The sequence below is a fragment of the Bidens hawaiensis genome, unplaced genomic scaffold, assembly GCF_021521415.1.
Source record: "Bidens hawaiensis isolate Kalapana, Puna unplaced genomic scaffold, B.hawaiensis_p1.1 tig00008220_1, whole genome shotgun sequence".
Lineage (NCBI taxonomy): Eukaryota > Viridiplantae > Streptophyta > Magnoliopsida > Asterales > Asteraceae > Bidens > Bidens hawaiensis.
Window position 1 is genome coordinate 150758 of NW_027491585.1, and position 17397 is coordinate 168154.

A 17397-nucleotide genomic window follows, 5' to 3' on the forward strand; every position below is an offset into this window, starting at 1 on the left:
TAGGTTTGAATCAAACTGTAGGTCTAACAAGCAAATGGATTGGATGATATCTAGAAACCGGTTCCTAAAGATGACATGACTAAGGATTGCTCAGGCTAACTAGATTACCTCTCGGTCACACTCAACAAACCCTAACTACTCTTAATCGGCTAAAACGGCCAAACCGGGAAACAATTGTTAACGTGTTCTAATGTTGACTCACCTCTCGGTATCACCAACACTCGACCCTAATGGTAACGAATACTTACACAACCAAGGATAGAGGAACAATTCAACTTAAACCAAAGAGATCAACTAGTCATTCAAAACACCTAAACCGGATAAGAAAACGAACTCGCGCGCAATTCTAATTCTAGCATGCAAAGGCAATGATACAACCCTAACTTCTTATCACCTCTCGGTCTCTAAGAAGGTGTTTAACCACCGTACTTTAACCATAAATTCATGCAACAAAACCCTACGGTTGTACCTACCGCAAACAAACCCTAAACACAAAGTCTAGAATCAAACAAGCACTGATCAATCAATACAAAACTAATCAACCAACGCAAGAGGTTTAAGCAATGAATTACCAAAATTTCCATCCCTTAAACACAACCTATTGCATGTCTAAATCAAACTTTACAATAACAATTAAAGTCTATTAATTAAACAATCCATAAAACTCGTCAAACACTAGCAATAATCATCATTCCTAGGTAGAACCGACAAGTTTAGCCTCTAATCATATTTGGACAGCCATGAATACTCAATAAAATCATTAATAAACTCATCCCAATCATCTTAACAATTGTTCAACAATCAATAGCAATCATAAACAACTCAATCTCCAACACAATTGCAAAACTATGTATCAATTGAACAAGTAAAATAAAATGATGAACAATGTTTAAAGAGAAAGGATATAAGATGGTTATGGCTGCTCGTGGTTGTGAAAAAACGAATGAGAAACGTGGCCAACACTTGCTTCTAACCTTCTTCTTCTTTCTTAGCCGCTGCCACTCCAAACCCTAAGCTTTTCTTTTCTTTTTCCTTGCTGCCCTGTAGCTGCGATCGGCCTACTTGCTGCCCACTTAGGGTTTTTTTTTCTTTTTTATATTATAATATAATAGTAGGCTTGGGCTTTTCCATGATGTAAACGGGTCGGGCTTTGAGTTTTGTCTTGAAATCGTATGCGTAAAAGGCCCGTAAGATCCTCGAAAAGTCCGGTTTCTTCATTCTTTAACCCATAACCTACAAGATAATTAAAATTATGTGAAACCTATATAAAACAAGTTAAAATACATAAAATATAATATAATAACATAGATAAAAGGTGCGAAAAATAAGTGTGTTTTTGCAACACATCAAATATCCCCACACTTGGTTTTATTTATTTATTATTATTCTTATATATTTTTTTTCTTTTTAAAGTATTTGAACAAATGACCCGTTACCCAAATATTTCTTCCAACTTTCACCTAATAAGTTAGATCAGGTCGATTGCCGGTATTGCTGTCCGCTTAAACCCATGCCCCTAATACTTATCGAGGCAAATAAGGCTTGACAATTTCATTAGTTAGTATGACTAAGCGGGACCCACACTTGAAAGCCCTGCCGCCACTTCACCACGTTCCATTATGGTTTTACCAGGCCAGGCCACCCCAATTTGACTTAAACCTATTGCCACGTGATTAAAACATTTTCGACTCATATACAACCTATAAACTCTAGCTTAGCCCTTCATCGACCGACAGTAGTTTCCTTCATGGTGGTTTTGAAAAAAATTTTTTCTGCCTATTGGCTTTTTGCATTGCCTTTTGGCTTTTTGCATTTTTTTTTTTTAAATTCACCATGTTGGACGATATTACAGACTGCATCAAGGCTCAGGTCTGCGCCACCGCGCAATAAAGGGCCGAGCAAAACTGTCTTCTGCTATTTGCAGGAATAGATACGTATACATAAGATTATACATATAAGTACGTATACAAAAATTAGGTTTTTATATAAAGGTGATCATATAACTCGAGGCTTGTGTATGACTTGGCTTTTCATTCCAGTCCTGTTACGGGCTTAGTTAAACAAACAAAACTCTAAGATGTTTCCCACTAAAGTCAGGCCATTTAAAAGGTTCAATTAGGTCAACAACCAAACCGCCCTTTCATTCTTGGAGGCTGAGCCTACCAGCACATCGATTACTGAGTCTAAACTATTCGGTTACCATACACTACGTGCGGGTCTAAAGGGCACCGTTCTTATTTATTATATATATTTTTTGAAAACACCAAGAAGTTATAAAATAACCACTACTCGGTAATAATATCATTTCCTGTTTAACATAGAGAAAACAAATTTCAAGGGACTATTTTTTTCAAATTTTTCAAATTTTTTTATTTTAATTTTTTAATTTTTTAATTTTTTTAATTTTATTTTTTTTTTATTATTATTTTTTCAAAAATTTTCTACAACTAAGTAAAATAAACCTCATCCCCACACTTAGAACGAAATCGTCCTCGATGAGAACAAGGAAAAGAAATAAATATAAAACAAAAATAAAAATATAATGTACAAGAATAAAACAAAGAACGGGTTACTCCCCTAGTTTGTGTGCAGAGTCTTCAATAGCTGAGAAGCAACCAAGCGACCATATAGCAATTCATTCGCGGCCGCCACCTCGGGAGAACCTGTTCCAAAACGCCATCGTAGCTACCATGCGCATAATATAACCTGCAAAAACTCAAACTCGCTCGCATGTAGCGGCGTACAACAGAAAACAAAAACATAAAGAAATAAACATATTTTTTGTGTTTTTGGTTTTTTATAATTTTTTTTTAATAGAACACCCCTTAAATCGACCGACTCGAATGGAGATTGAGTACGAGCGGTTTCATTTTGGAACACCCTGAAAAAGACAAAAACATATAAAACAGATAGCACACACAAATAACAGAAATACAAAACTCTACAACTCGGGCAATCCCCCGAGTGATGCATCCAGCACGTTTACGTCTCGGTGAGCGAGTCAAGGTAGAATACCTCGACCATCTGATCAGCCATCGGCTCGCCAATGTAGTGCTCCAGTCTATGACCGTTCACCTTAAACTTCCGGCTTTTATCCTCTATCTCAATCATACCATACGGGAAAACCTTAGTGACCGTGAACGGTCCCGACCATCGGGATTTCAAATTTCCCGGGAATAACCTCAATCGGGAATTATACAATAAGACCAAATCCCCACACTTGAACTGCTTTTTCCCCTTCAATTTCCTGCCATGCAGTTCCTTCGTCCGCTCCTTATACCTAACGACTGTGCGTAGGCGTGATCTCTCAGCTCCTCTAACCCGTGCAACTGGTGGAAACGAGTGCTCTCCGCAGCGGACATATCAAGATTGACCCTCTGTAGGGCCCACGAAGCAGGGTGCTCCAACTCAACAGGCAGGTGAAAGGCCTTCCCATAAATCATCCAAAACGGTGTGGAACCGGTTGGAGTTTTGTAGGCTGTACGGAAGGCCCACAACGCATCATCCAACTTGTCGGACCAATCCCGACGATTCGAACCAACCGTTTTCTAAAGAATATGTTTGATCCCCCGATTACTCACTTCTACCTACCCACTAGTCTGTGGGTGGTAGGCGGTTGCAATCCGATGGGTGACCCCATAGCGTCGCAACGCCTTCTCCATCTGCGCATTGCAGAAGTGAGTACCTCTATCACTACTCAACGCCTTCAGGACACCAAAACGAGCAAAATGGCTCTTGAGAAAACGGACTACAACTCGGCCATCATTCGTGGGTAAGGCCTTGGCCTCAACCCACTTCGAAACATAATCAACCGCCACGAGTATGTACTTGTTCCCACGCGAAGATGGAAACGGTCCCATGAAATCAATGCCCCACACATCAAAAACCTCACAAACCTGAATAGCATTCTGGGGCATTACATTTCGCGACGAGATGTTGCCGACACGCTGGAAACGATCACAACTCCTAACAAACGCGTGCGCATCCTTAAAAATCGAAGGCCAATAAAAACCACAATCGAAGACCCTTTTCGCAGTCAAACTTGCACCGTGGTGACCTCCTGTCGGTCCAACATGGCAATGGTTCAAAATCTACCATCCCTCCTTAACGTCAACACACCTCCTAATCAACTGGTCAGCACCTATACAAAAGAGATACGGGTCGTCCCAAAGGTAAAACTTAACATCAGCAAAGAATTTCTTCTTTTGCTAGTAAGACATCTTCGAGTAGTACCCGTCCCCAAGATAGTTCGCGAAGTCGGTGAACCATGGAAAACCCTCATCCTGAGCTGAAACAAACATGAGACTCTCTGTCGGAAAATGGTCATTAATCCTGACCCCCGGCTCTCCTAACTCATCACCCTCAAGACGCGAAACATGATTGGCCGCCACATTCTCAGCCCCCTTTTATCACGGATTTCAATATCAAACTCTTGAAGCAACAGGATCCATCGGATAAGACGCGGCTTAGCATCCTGTTTGCTAAAGAGATAATGAATGGCAGAATGATCCGTGTACACAATCATCTTAGAAAGAACTAGATAGGACCTGAATTTATCGAACGCAAACACCACAGCTAAAAGCTCTTTCTCGGTGGTGGTGTAACTCTCCTGTGCACCATTCAAGGTCCGGCTAGCATAGTAAATCGGATGGAAGTGCCTATCCTTCTGCTGTCCAAGAACCGCTCCGACTGCGAAGTCTCTCGCATCACACATCTACTCAAAGGGAAGCGACCAGTCGGGAGCAATCATGATCGGGGCGTTAACGAGTTTGTCTTTTAAAAGATCAAACGCCTCGATAGACTGCTCAGAAAACACAAATGGGGCATCCTTCTCCAGTAGTTTGGTTAAGGGTCTCGCGATTTTAGAAAAATCTTTAATGAACAGGCGGTAGAACCCAGCGTGACCCAAGAAACTCCGGATGGATCTCATAGATGTGGGTGGGGGAAGATTAAAAATGGTCTCGACCTTCGCTCGGTCGACCTCTATCCCTGCACTCGAAATACGATGCCCCAAAACAATGCCCTCGCGTACCATGAAGTGACACTTCTCCCAGTTAAGGACTAGGTTAGTGTCAACGCATCGGGCCAACATCCTCTCAAGGTTGGAGAGACAATGATCAAAAGAGCTCCCAAACACAGAAAAATCGTCCATGAACACCTCCATGGAGTCCTCGATCATGTCATGAAAAATAGCCACCATGCACCTCTGAAATGTGGCTGGAGCGTTACACAGTCCGAACGACATACGTCTATAGGCAAACGTTCCGTATGGGCAGGTAAACGTGGTTTTATCCTGGTCATCGGGAGCAATCGGAATCTGAAAGTACCCGGAGAAACCATCCAAGAAGCAGTAATACTACTGACCTGTCAAGCGCTCCAACATCTGATCGATGAAAGGTAAAGGAAAGCGGTCTTTCCTCGTGGCATCATTCAGTCTGCGGTAATCAATGCAGACTCTCCAACCAGTCACAGTCCTAGTGGGAATGAGCTCGTTCCTCTCATTGGTGACGACAGTCATGCCACCCTTTTTAGGAACCACTTGGACTGGACTAACCCACAAACTATCAGAAATGGGAAAAATGATCCCCGCATCAAGAAGTTTGATAATCTCCTTCTTCACGACCTCCTGCATCTTCGGATTAAGCCGCCGCTGCGGCTGAACGACAGTCCTATAATTATCCTCCATGAGCATTTTATGAGTGCAGAACGAAGGGTTGATACCCTTAATGTCGCTAATCTTCCATGCAATGGCCTCCTTGTGCTCTCGAAGCACCCTCAACAATATCTCTGTCTCGACCTCCGTCAAAGCAGATGCAATAATAACCGACAACTTCCTCTCCTCATCCAAAAACGCATACTACAAATGGGCGGGAAAATCCTTAAGCTCTAAGGAAGGAGGGGGGCTCTCGACGGAAGGTCGGTCCATCGGATCGTCTCGTACAATTTCAGCAGACACTTCAGACTCAGGGGTATGTGACTCGGTGTCATCTTCCGTTGACTGATCGGTAATGGAAACCATCTCAATCTCTGGAAGGTCCCTATCGAGAATCTGATTGCCGGAGGAAGATCCTCCACAGATCTCACTGAAAAACTCCCCAACGTGCTCCATGAAGGTATCGATAAAGTACAAGGAGTCATCAGTAGACTTGGGGTGTTTAAGTGACTGTCGAACGTCAAAGGTGACGTTCTCATCCATAACTCTCAAGATCAACTTACCCTCGCAGATGTCGATCAATGCTTGTGCAGTGGCAAGGAATGGTAGGCCTAAGATAAGCGGTACACTATCATCATCGTTTATGTCCAGAATGACAAAGTCCACCGGGAAAATGAACTTGTCGACACGAACAAGCATGTTCTCAACCACCCCTCGAGGGTATTTCACAGAATGATCAGCAAGCTGGATACTCATCCTGGTAGGCCTCGGTTCGTCTAAACCCAGCTTGCTGTACACGGAATACGGCATGAGATTAATACTGGCACCAAGATCAGCCAGCGCATGAATCACCGTATAATCACTCAAGATGCAGGGAATTGTGAAACTCCCAGGACCGGACATCTTCTCAGGTAACTTCCTCTGTATGACAGTAGAACAACTAGAACTCAATTGGATGGAAGCGACCTCAGCTAAATTCTCCTTATTCAAGAGAATATCCTTAAGGAACTTCGCATGTTTTGGCATCTTAGTCAGTGCCTCAAGGAATGGAATATTAAGGTGAAGCTGCTTCAAAAGATCAAGGAATTTGGAGTTCTGCTCCTCATCTTTATCTCTGCGGAGTCTTCCGGGATATGGCACTCTAGGTTTGTAGACTCTCGGTGGCTCGCTCGGTAACTGCTGTCTCTTGGCCTGTGCTGAACTCCCTGGGCTGCTCCTCTGATGCACCTGGGCCAGCGGAGACTCCATCTGGATCTCCTCATCCACCTGCTCCTTTCCAACTACTGCAGGCTCCTCGACAACTCCTCCTCTAGACCTCTGCTGAATCACGGGCTCATCTCGTGCCCCTGCACCGCTCCTCGTAGTCACAACTTTCGTGAATCCCTTCGGGTTTTGCTCGGTGTTACTCGGTAACATACCCTGCGGCCTCTCGTTCAACCGACTCTCCTATCTACCACACGAGACTCTGAATCGACGCTCCCTGATTCCTCATGAACTACTCGTGCTCCCTAAACTTCTCCTGGGTCTCCTTATGTCGGGAATCCTCTCGTGTCATAAGCTGTGATAACATCTGCGTCTGTTGCGCCATCATCTCCTCTAAAGTGGGCTTCTTCTCCCCACTGCTCGCTCCTTCACCCGCATCCTGAAACAGACTCTGACGCTGCTGAAAACCGGACTGATTGCCGCTCCTCCAGTTGGAGTTCTGATTGCCTCTCCATCTCGAGTTATAAGAATTGAAAGAATTTTGATTTCGGTTTGGATTTCCTATATAGTCTACAGCCTCCTCTTGTGAACTGACTGGGCACTGAACGGTATCATGCCCTCCTCTGCATATCTCGCACAACTTGCTCTTCGTCTGCAAGTAATTCACAATCTTCGCCAATGCCTCGACCTGTGCTGTAAGAGCGGTGCTCGTGTCCACCGAATGCATGCCGCATGATATGGAATCGACAGTCTTACCACCTCTGGCGGGTGGTCGCTGGTAACCACTCATAGCTAACCCATTAAACAAAGTGATGCACTCGTCCGGGTCCTTCGTCGTCAATAGATTTCCTCCCGCCGCCGTGTAGATCATGTTTTGCGTCGCGTACGTCACTCCATTATAAAACCTCTCGACAACCGCCCAATCTTGCAAGACGTGGTTCGGGCACAACGCTAACAGATTTTTAAAACACTCCCATGCTCGTAGAAACTCTCAGTGTCCTCCATCTAAAAAGAATGAATCTGGTTACGCAAAGGAGCAGCCTTAGTTGGAGGATCGTATTTCTCAAGAAATTAGGTCTGCATGGCAGCCCAAGTAGCTATAGAGCCCTGTGGGAGGGACTCGAGCCACAAACTCACATGATCAATGAGTGAGAACGGAAAAACGCGGAGTTTCACGGCGTCTTCGAATACGCCGGAAAGATGGAAAGTGTCGCAGATACGCGCGATACGAGTGAGATGAGAATGCGGGTTCTCGTGAAGTAACCCGTAACCTTGAGCAGAATGAGAAATGGTGTTTAGAATGTTCGATGGAATCTGCCAACTCGTGCTGACTGCAATGGCGGGTGGTGCGATTCTGGATCTCGCGCCAGCATTGGTCGGTCAGGCCCGGTCTGCAACTGTCCTCCTCGATGGTGGATTTTCGCCCATGATCCTATCCCTATCGTCAAAGTCGGAAAACGTAGGAGAAGGGGATAAACTACCAACGGATGATGAAGTAGATGATGGTGAAACGGTGCGACGTCTCTTACGAAACTCTCTCTCAGGCTCGGGAACTGATTCGGTGTCAGGTGGTCCACGAGATCGGGTATGTCGCATACAAATATACAAATCGATAAAAGAAGCCAAACTATCCTAACAAATAAACAAAACAAAAATAATTACAAGTAGCACACAAGGTAAATCCTAACTCGAGTCGCTCTCAAAACGCCTAAAATCGTGTCCCCGGCAACAGCGCCAAAAACTTGATGTGCGTCGGATATGTCTAAAAAAATGACCCTCACAACTAAGCTTTAAATATAAAACAAAAATCCTAAAACCATACAAAACCGGCAAGTGTACCGGTTGCAGGTAGTATAGACCTAGGAAGTCCGAGTATCGAACACGTGGACACGTAAGAACGCTAAAGATCAGTGACCCTAGACAAGACCTACCTAAGAATAAAATTTAATTGATTTTTGATTTTTTTTAATAACTTAACTGGACTAACTAGACTGACTGACAAAAGTTACCAAAAATAGAAAACATAACAACAAACTAACTGTGTTAACTTAGGATTGAGAAAAACGTCTACCTAGGTTTGAATCAAACTGAAGGTCTAACAAGCAAATAGATTGGATGATATCTAGACACCGGTTCCTAAAGATGACACGACTAAGGATTACTCAGGCTTACTAGATTACCTCTCGGTCTCACTCAAGAAACCCTAACTACTCTTAATCGGCTAAAACGACCAAACCGGGAAACAATTGTTAACGTGTTCTAGTGTTGACTCACCTCTCGGTCTCACCAACACTCGACCCTAATGGTAATGAATACTACACAACCAAGGATTGAGGAACAATTCAACTTAAACCAAATAGATCAACTAATCGCTCAAAACACCTAAACTGGACAAGAAACGAACTTGCTCTCGCGCAATTGTAATGAGACAACCTAACTTCTTATCACCTCTCGGTCTCTAAGAAGGTGTTTAGCCGCTGTACTTTAACCATAAATTCATGCAACAAAACCCTACAGTTGTACCTACCGCAAACAAACCCTAAACACAAAGTCTAGAATCAAACAAGCACCGATCAATCAATACAAAACTAATTAACCAACGCAAGAGTTTAAGCAATGAATTACCAAAATTTCCAGCCTTTAAACACAACTTATTTCATGTCTAAATCAAACTTTACAATAACAATTAAAGTCTATTAATCAAACAATCCATAAAACTCATCAAACACTAGTAATAATAATCATTCCTAGGTAGAACCGACAAGTTTAGCCTCTAATCATATTTGGACAGCCATGAATACTCAATAAAATCATTAATAAACTCATCCCAATCATCTTAACAATCGTTCAACAATCAATAGCAATCAGAAACAAGTCAATCTCTAACACAATTGCAAAACTATGTATCAATTGAACAAGTAAAATAAAATGATGAACAATGTTTAAAAAGAAAGGATATAAGATGGGTATGGCTGCTCGTGGCTGTGAAAAAACGAATGAGAAATGTGGCCAACACTTGCTTCTAACCTTCTTCTTCTTCCTTAGCCGCCAACACTCCAAACCCTAAGCTTTTCTTTTCTTTTTCCTTGCTGCCCTGTAGCTGCGATCGGCCTGCTTGCTGCCCACTTAGGGTTTTTTTTTCTTTTTTATATTATAATATAATAGTAGGCTTGGGCTTTTCCATAATGTAAACGGGCCGGGCTTTGAGTTTTGTCTTGAAATCGTATGCGTAAAAGGCCCGTAAGCTCCTCGAAAAGTCCGGTTTCTTCATTCTTTAACCCATAACCTACAAGATAATTAAAACTATGTGAAACCTATATAAAACAAGTTAAAATACATAAAATATAATATAATAACATAGATAAAATGTGCGAAAAATAAGTAAAACAACACATCAAGAGGAGAGAGATGACAGAACCAAATTCTGTTGTTCAACAGAATGGAAGAATTACACACATTACTTATAACAAACATGATGATTCAATATCACTAAGAAATGAATCTGGAATAACCATTGCAGTGATTAGACGAGATGAAGATCTGAACCCTATTCATGTCCAAGACTTAAAAGATGTTATGACTGCAAAGTTTCCTTTTGATTCATTCGATGCAGTGGAGCTGGACATGATAAAGCAAAAGGCTGCTCTGGTGAGATTGAGGAAAAAGGAAGCATTGAAAGGGAGCCAAAGAAGGAGATAACGGAATGGAGCTCACAGAAGATTTTTTATAATTCTGTTTTTCTGTGTTTGTATTTTGATGTAAAAATTTTAATGTGTAATGCCCAAGAGGCAGAATTCCTATTTATGTAATGAAATGACATATTCTTGAATTATATATCTTTGATGTCTGATACATGTGTAACTCTATGCAAGTATGTTTTGGTGCATCTGAGCTTGTTCCAATCTAGGGGGAGCTTGTTGAGTCGGATTTTCTATAAGGAAGATTGGAATCTTCTCAACCTCCTCAGAAAACGGCTAAGTATGGACTTTGAGCAAGCCTAGACGATCGAGCATGGTTTTACTACTTCGAGCAAGGTCTTCAGAACTTTTAGTGGTTGATTCTTCTATCGAGCATGGATTTCCAATCGAGCAAACAGCTTGATCATACAAGCTTTAACCAAGTGTTACGAGCCCAGGATGGTCTAACACATGGGGACAAGCATGGATGCAATAAGAAGATGTCATGTGATCAAAGCAAGGACTTCGAGCACAGTTCAGTTCCTCGAGCAAGATTTACATCCGAGCATGCTAAAGATTGCTCAATAAGTCTAAGGACAAGACTGGAGACATCAAGAAGAATGAGCTTGCTCGATGGACTAGTTCGAGCAAAGCAAGGATTGACTAGTCAAGAGGAATGAAGCTTGCTAGAGGAGAATATCTTCACTGAAGATATTCTAAGTAAAGTATGCTCGAGGACATTCATCGAGCATACCTAGCATAGTGAGTCTGCTCGAGCAAGATTGTTACCTTGCTCGAAGACTCAACAATTGTATTTGTTTTGTCTTTCATCATGTAATGATTAGGAACTTCTAGAAGGAATGTCAGGGTCTATAAATAAGGTCCTAGGTTTCCATTTAGGGCACGGATAACGACGCACACAATACGAGAAACATTCCAAAATAATATTCTATTTGTTTCCTCGTACAGCCGCCGCCGTCATACACGTTAAATGCAGTGAATCTTTGTCTTTGATTGTGTTCTTATTGATTATTCATTATCGTTTCGTGTTTGCTATATCACACCTTCGTTCCCACTTGTTGGATATCCTGATTCCACCGGGATATTCAATAGGCCTTTGGGATACAGAGTCGGTGTGTTCTTGTCAACCTTTCTAAGGTTTCACCCTATTCACGGTCTTGACATTACGTCTGCTTATTTTGTAATAGGCTGACATGTGGGCCAAGTATGTTTCTTTAAATCATGTTCATGAAGTTTATTGTTGTTGGGCTGAGTGATATGGATCATTCTCAACCATATTTGGACCAACTTACTGTTTTCATTTTTATGCTGCATGAAATTGATCAATGTTGCGACTTACCAAACTGAAGAAAGTCAAACTTGAGCGGGTTTTCGTCATTATTTAACTGTGTTTAAAGCTTGTTATTCTAAGGCGTTCGAGAAGTTGGATCCAAAAGGTGAACTTCGAACAAATTAATAAGCTTTGTCATTTGACCGTTGAATTCGGTAATTCGATATCAGTTTGTGGATATTCGAGCTCTTCTCAACCTATATTGCTTAAGATCTGAGAGAATGGATAAAGAAGCGGTAATTTATTCATGAATGAATTAGGTGGATCATACGTTGAGGGGGTGAATTTAAACGAAGAGGCTTCGGTTTATCGAGTGATTTGTGAAGATGCAAGACACAGTTTGGCAAAGTTGATATCACAAGTCAAGAGGGTTATTGTAAGGCCAATATTTATGACTTGCGATATTAACATGTTGAAACTCGTTAAATATATAATGGTCAAGTTAGTTATTAAAGGGGACAAGAAATCCGGACACGAGACGAGAGCTTCGGTGTACAAGTTTAGCTTCAACGGGGGAAAATACTTCTAGAGTATTAATTTTTTCGTTATAAATAGGGAATATTAGTCATATGTATGTGTGTGTTTGTAAGGTGAAATCACCCACCCAAGGGGAGCTCACCTTGGGTGGGGTCTGTTCGTTCTTAATATTATAAATCTTTTAACCGATTATGGAGTCGTTCACTATATTTATTATCTTTATATTTTTGGTCGTTTGATTTACTGCACCCATCTCGAGCACTTATCAAGAACAAAGCCGTTCGTTGTCGGTTCCGATTTCGGGACCTACAGTAATGGTAGCTTGAATAGCAGGGTCGAGCTGATAACCTTCATCTCGCACAGTCATGCTTCTCTAATCGCCGGATTCAGTAATCGGTTCTTCGGAGGGTACTCGGTAACACGTGGCCTACCACGGCGTCCCGTGCGCCTTCCTTGTCTAGCAGTCTTCTTAGCGCCACCCATTCGAATTCTATAGGAAAAACACAAACGTTGTCACTTCAGGAACTATTTAGTACAAGGATGGTAAGGCCGCAGGTAATAACAGTGGTCAGTTATGATTAGCTGCTCACGTTACTCTCCGTATCCTACATACTTCCTTTTATGAGTCCACTTGTGCTAGGTTCTAGTTATTTTATTAATAATCAAAAACAACCAAATGATTTACAATGAAGTGGCAGGTAAGCAAGCAACATATAAACAAGAAATTCTACTTCTAACAATTAAGCTAAATTCCTTACACGTTCATACACTATACACGAAGTATATCACTTATTAAGCTTGCTCGAGTGACACATGGCTTTCTCGGACTGGCATCTTCTTTTTTTTCTTTCACTTGGTCCCATTCTCTGTTCGATTCTAAGCATGTAGGATGCTTATTCTCTCGAACTCATTCTCTGATACCAACTTGTAAAACCCCGATCCCGTTAGCCTTACGGTGTTGGATTTACTCATAAATACAGTTCTAAAACAGAGTTAATTAAAACTTTTCATGAAAATATAAAATTCAACCATTCTTACAAACTAAAAAGTATTTGTCTTAAACAACATAACAAAAGTCTTAACAATAAAACAAAAAACGACACATGAGTCTTCTTTCTTCATATACCAGTTTTCTCTTTAATGCCATGTGTCCCTCCTCAAGCTACCTGTCTCATTCTATTCACCTGCGTGCATACTAAAAGTCAGCTACGCTAAGTGAGTTCTAGTTAATCAGTTAACATACGTTACATTCATATTCCTACTTATACGTATCCGAAGGTACGTATTACATACTTAACTTGCTAACCATTCCCTCATACATACTTTCTTACATAATTTCATACGGTATAGCATATACTTATCTATTCCTACCATCTCAGATATTATTAGGGTCTGGTCCCTTCTGTCACAAATATTATTAGGGTCGGGTCCCTCCTGTCTAAAATATTATTAGGGACTGGTCCCTTCTTTCTCAGATACTATTAGGGTATGGTCCCTCTTTCACGAATAACCATACAACCATACATATCTCGTCAAGCGACCATACATTAGTTACCATACCTTCATGCATCCTATATATATCCTTAGTTGTATATATGTATGTATGTGAGTGTATATATATACATATATATATATAACTATTCACATATCCATACACGATGACATGCATACTCTTACATTAGTAATATCATTCAATTCATAAACATTCATACAGCATACACTTACCACTTAAAGTAAGTGTATTAACTAGCACATAGAAGTATGCACACAGCCCCGAAAAACATCACAGAGAAAAAGGGGCTAAAAACTCACCTGAAGTCGGTTCCTCTCGGAGATAATAGTGATACAACTCTTCAACTGAGCATGGCTAACTGTTTAATAAGTTACAAGTATCATTCATCTAGTACTAACTATCTCATATTTCTAAGTTAATGAACCAAACATCTAAGTTATCAAAACCGAACTTCTAAGTTAACGAAACCGAACTTCTAACTTAACGAACCCTTTAACAAGGGGGGGTGGAGGTGTTTGGCTTAACCTAATAATTCCACTCAACCCATACTATTTGACTCCCCTGACTCAGTTGAGTCGAGTCCCATAATTTCATTCGAACCGAGTTCGAGTCGAGTCTATGCTTCCGTTCGAACAGATTGGGATCGAATCCCTTAATCTCGTTTGATCCGAATGAGTCGAGCCCCTTACCCCGTTCGAACCGATTTTGAGTCGAGCCCTCTTATTTCCATTCGACTCATTTGAGTCGAGTCCCTTTACTTCGAGTCGACTCGATTTGAGTCGAGCCCCTCTACTTCCAGTCGAACTGAATTTGGGTCGAGTCTCCCCCTTAACCTATTCGAGCCGATTGGGATCGAATCCCATAACCCATTCAAACCGATTAGGATCGAATTCCATATTCTACTCGAACCGAGCATATCCTTTTTAAGTCAAATCATTTGAACCGAAATCCAACCCACCTACATGGTTCGAATGGAGTTTATTTGAGTCAGGTGACTCAGCTCGGTTCGTTTTTAGCTTACAAGACCCAATTGTTTATTATTACTTCATAACAAATAAGAATAAGATGACAATGAATAAAAAGGACTAATCTTCAACCTACAACATACCTTTATAGATTTGGTTTAGTTTTGGATCTTGAGCCGTTTGTAAATCTATACGGGTTTTTCTTGTTGCCTGAGTACGAATCAACTTGCTAAACTTGAAATCTTGGGTGAAATAAGGGAAGGATGAGAGTGTTTGTGTGTGTGCATAAGGAGTGTGTCTAGATATTGATGATGATGAAATGAGAATGTTTATGGTTTTAGGGAGGTTTAGGAGCTTAAATACTCCAAGCCCATGGACCTTATAGCCGTGATTATTTTTAAATCCATACTTAAATCCTAAGCCTAGCACACCGCCCCATTAATATTTAGTGTACTTAAATAACGACACACAACAATAACTAATAAACCTTCTTTTATTATTTAATATTCTTAAAGTACAGATGTTACATTAAATATATTTAATTTTAACATTAAAACCAAAAAAATAATATATTGAAGTATACACCAATTATAATTATATGCAATTCTATGTTATAAATCAAGTTGCAGCAATATAAATTTGGAGTTGGGTAAATTAGCTAACACCAATTTGAGTACATGCATAGGTACTGGACAAAAAAGGTTGATCAAAGCATATTAGTCGGGTTTGGCACCTTCCAAATTATTTTCCAAGTTTGTTTAGTTTTTAAAAAGATCACCAAGTTATATATATATATATATATATATATATATATATATACATATATATAAACTGCATTTAATTTTAATGTTTCAAAAATTTGGTGAGAACTACATTTCAATATCTAATGCGTTTCCTTAACGAACAATAAAGTTAACTCATAAGCAAATTGACTGCAATAATTTGGTTTAGAACCTACATACTATACAGGATAGAATAATCACCTGAGTTTCCAACAACACATCTTATGAAACTTTGGAGTTTGAAATGGTGGCTGGCAAAACTGGATTAAGGTGCTCTTCACAAAGTGTCTGATTGCTGCAATCCTTTGCGCCTCTAGGGTTATAGAAAAATAAAAATCAAAGTGAGAAAAAAACTAATGTGAGTTGTGAAGTTTGAACCAGTCAACCAAGTAAATGTTGCAAAAAATGGCAAATATTATATACCACAAAATATATCTTTATGTGGTTATTAGAAAATGAAAATAAGCTTACAGTTGTGCTATTCTTTTTGTTACGTAGTCCATCCAGGATGTGCATCTAAATATTATCTTATCAATAACAGCAAATTTGTGAAACTTTGGAGTGTAAAATGGTGGCTGTACTGCATCAAACAAATAAATGAAGGTTTAGAGTTATGCACTGAGAGAAAAAAAAATTGTAAGCATCTAACAATATTTGGTAGCCTGTTCTGAGTATAAAACTGCCTCATAAACAAATATATATATTCCAATGACTCATAATTTTAAAATGTAAGTTCAACTGAAAGTGAACACCAAATTAAGTGGCCATAAAATAAATACCCATCAAGTATATTAGTTTTAAGTAAAAAAATTATCCTATTCCTTTACATCTTGGATTAATCTGTAGATTAATTTGCATCTTGGATAATCAATTTGTTGAAACCCTTGGAGAAATTGTAAGTCAGATTAACAGAACAATATAATATTTAACAAATAGATACCGTGAATATAAGATTCAATCGATACATACGTAAACAAATGGGTAAAAGATAGGAGAAGTAGATAATGAAATCAATCGAAAACCTAGATTCAAAGAGGTATAATTAAATCAAATGGGTATAAAATTGGATGATATCAATGAATTAGAAAATATGAATTGTTACATGATATATCGCCGCTTGGTTAGATGAAATCGACTGACGAAAAGAGGCCAGGATGAAGTCGCCGCTCGTGAGCAGAATCGAGATACCTAAAACCCTAAATTGTTACCTAATACGAATAGTTATCGTTACACGATAATATAAAACCCTACATTGAAACCTGATTGGAATCATTATATGAAAATATCCACAATCCATGGGTCATGTAAATTAAACCCATAACACATAGATAACTTAAGTTAAGGAGAGTGAAGATTAGAAAGGAATATGCAAGAATGAATATGGTGATGACACATCAGCGTTAGTATTTTGGTTTATTAGTATTGGTAAATTGGTAAATGGCCGAGTTTCAACTACTAATCATCCGATGACATCAACTATAGTTTAAGGTGGCATAGTTTGACTCCGAATATAAAAACAAACAGCCTAACGACTAATAAGGTGATGATATCATAACCTAAAGCGAAAAATGATTTCTATTATGCTAATACATGCAAAGGCACTTATTAATTTTAACCAATGAAACATTGACATAAAATCTTAAGTTGTTCTTTTTGGCTGATATGTGGCCATCCACTAGAACTTTCGGAGACATACCGACATACACTGAAAGATTCTTATTACTTACTAAATTTATGATTCTACACAATTGAACCGTTGTATCTAACCATCTATAG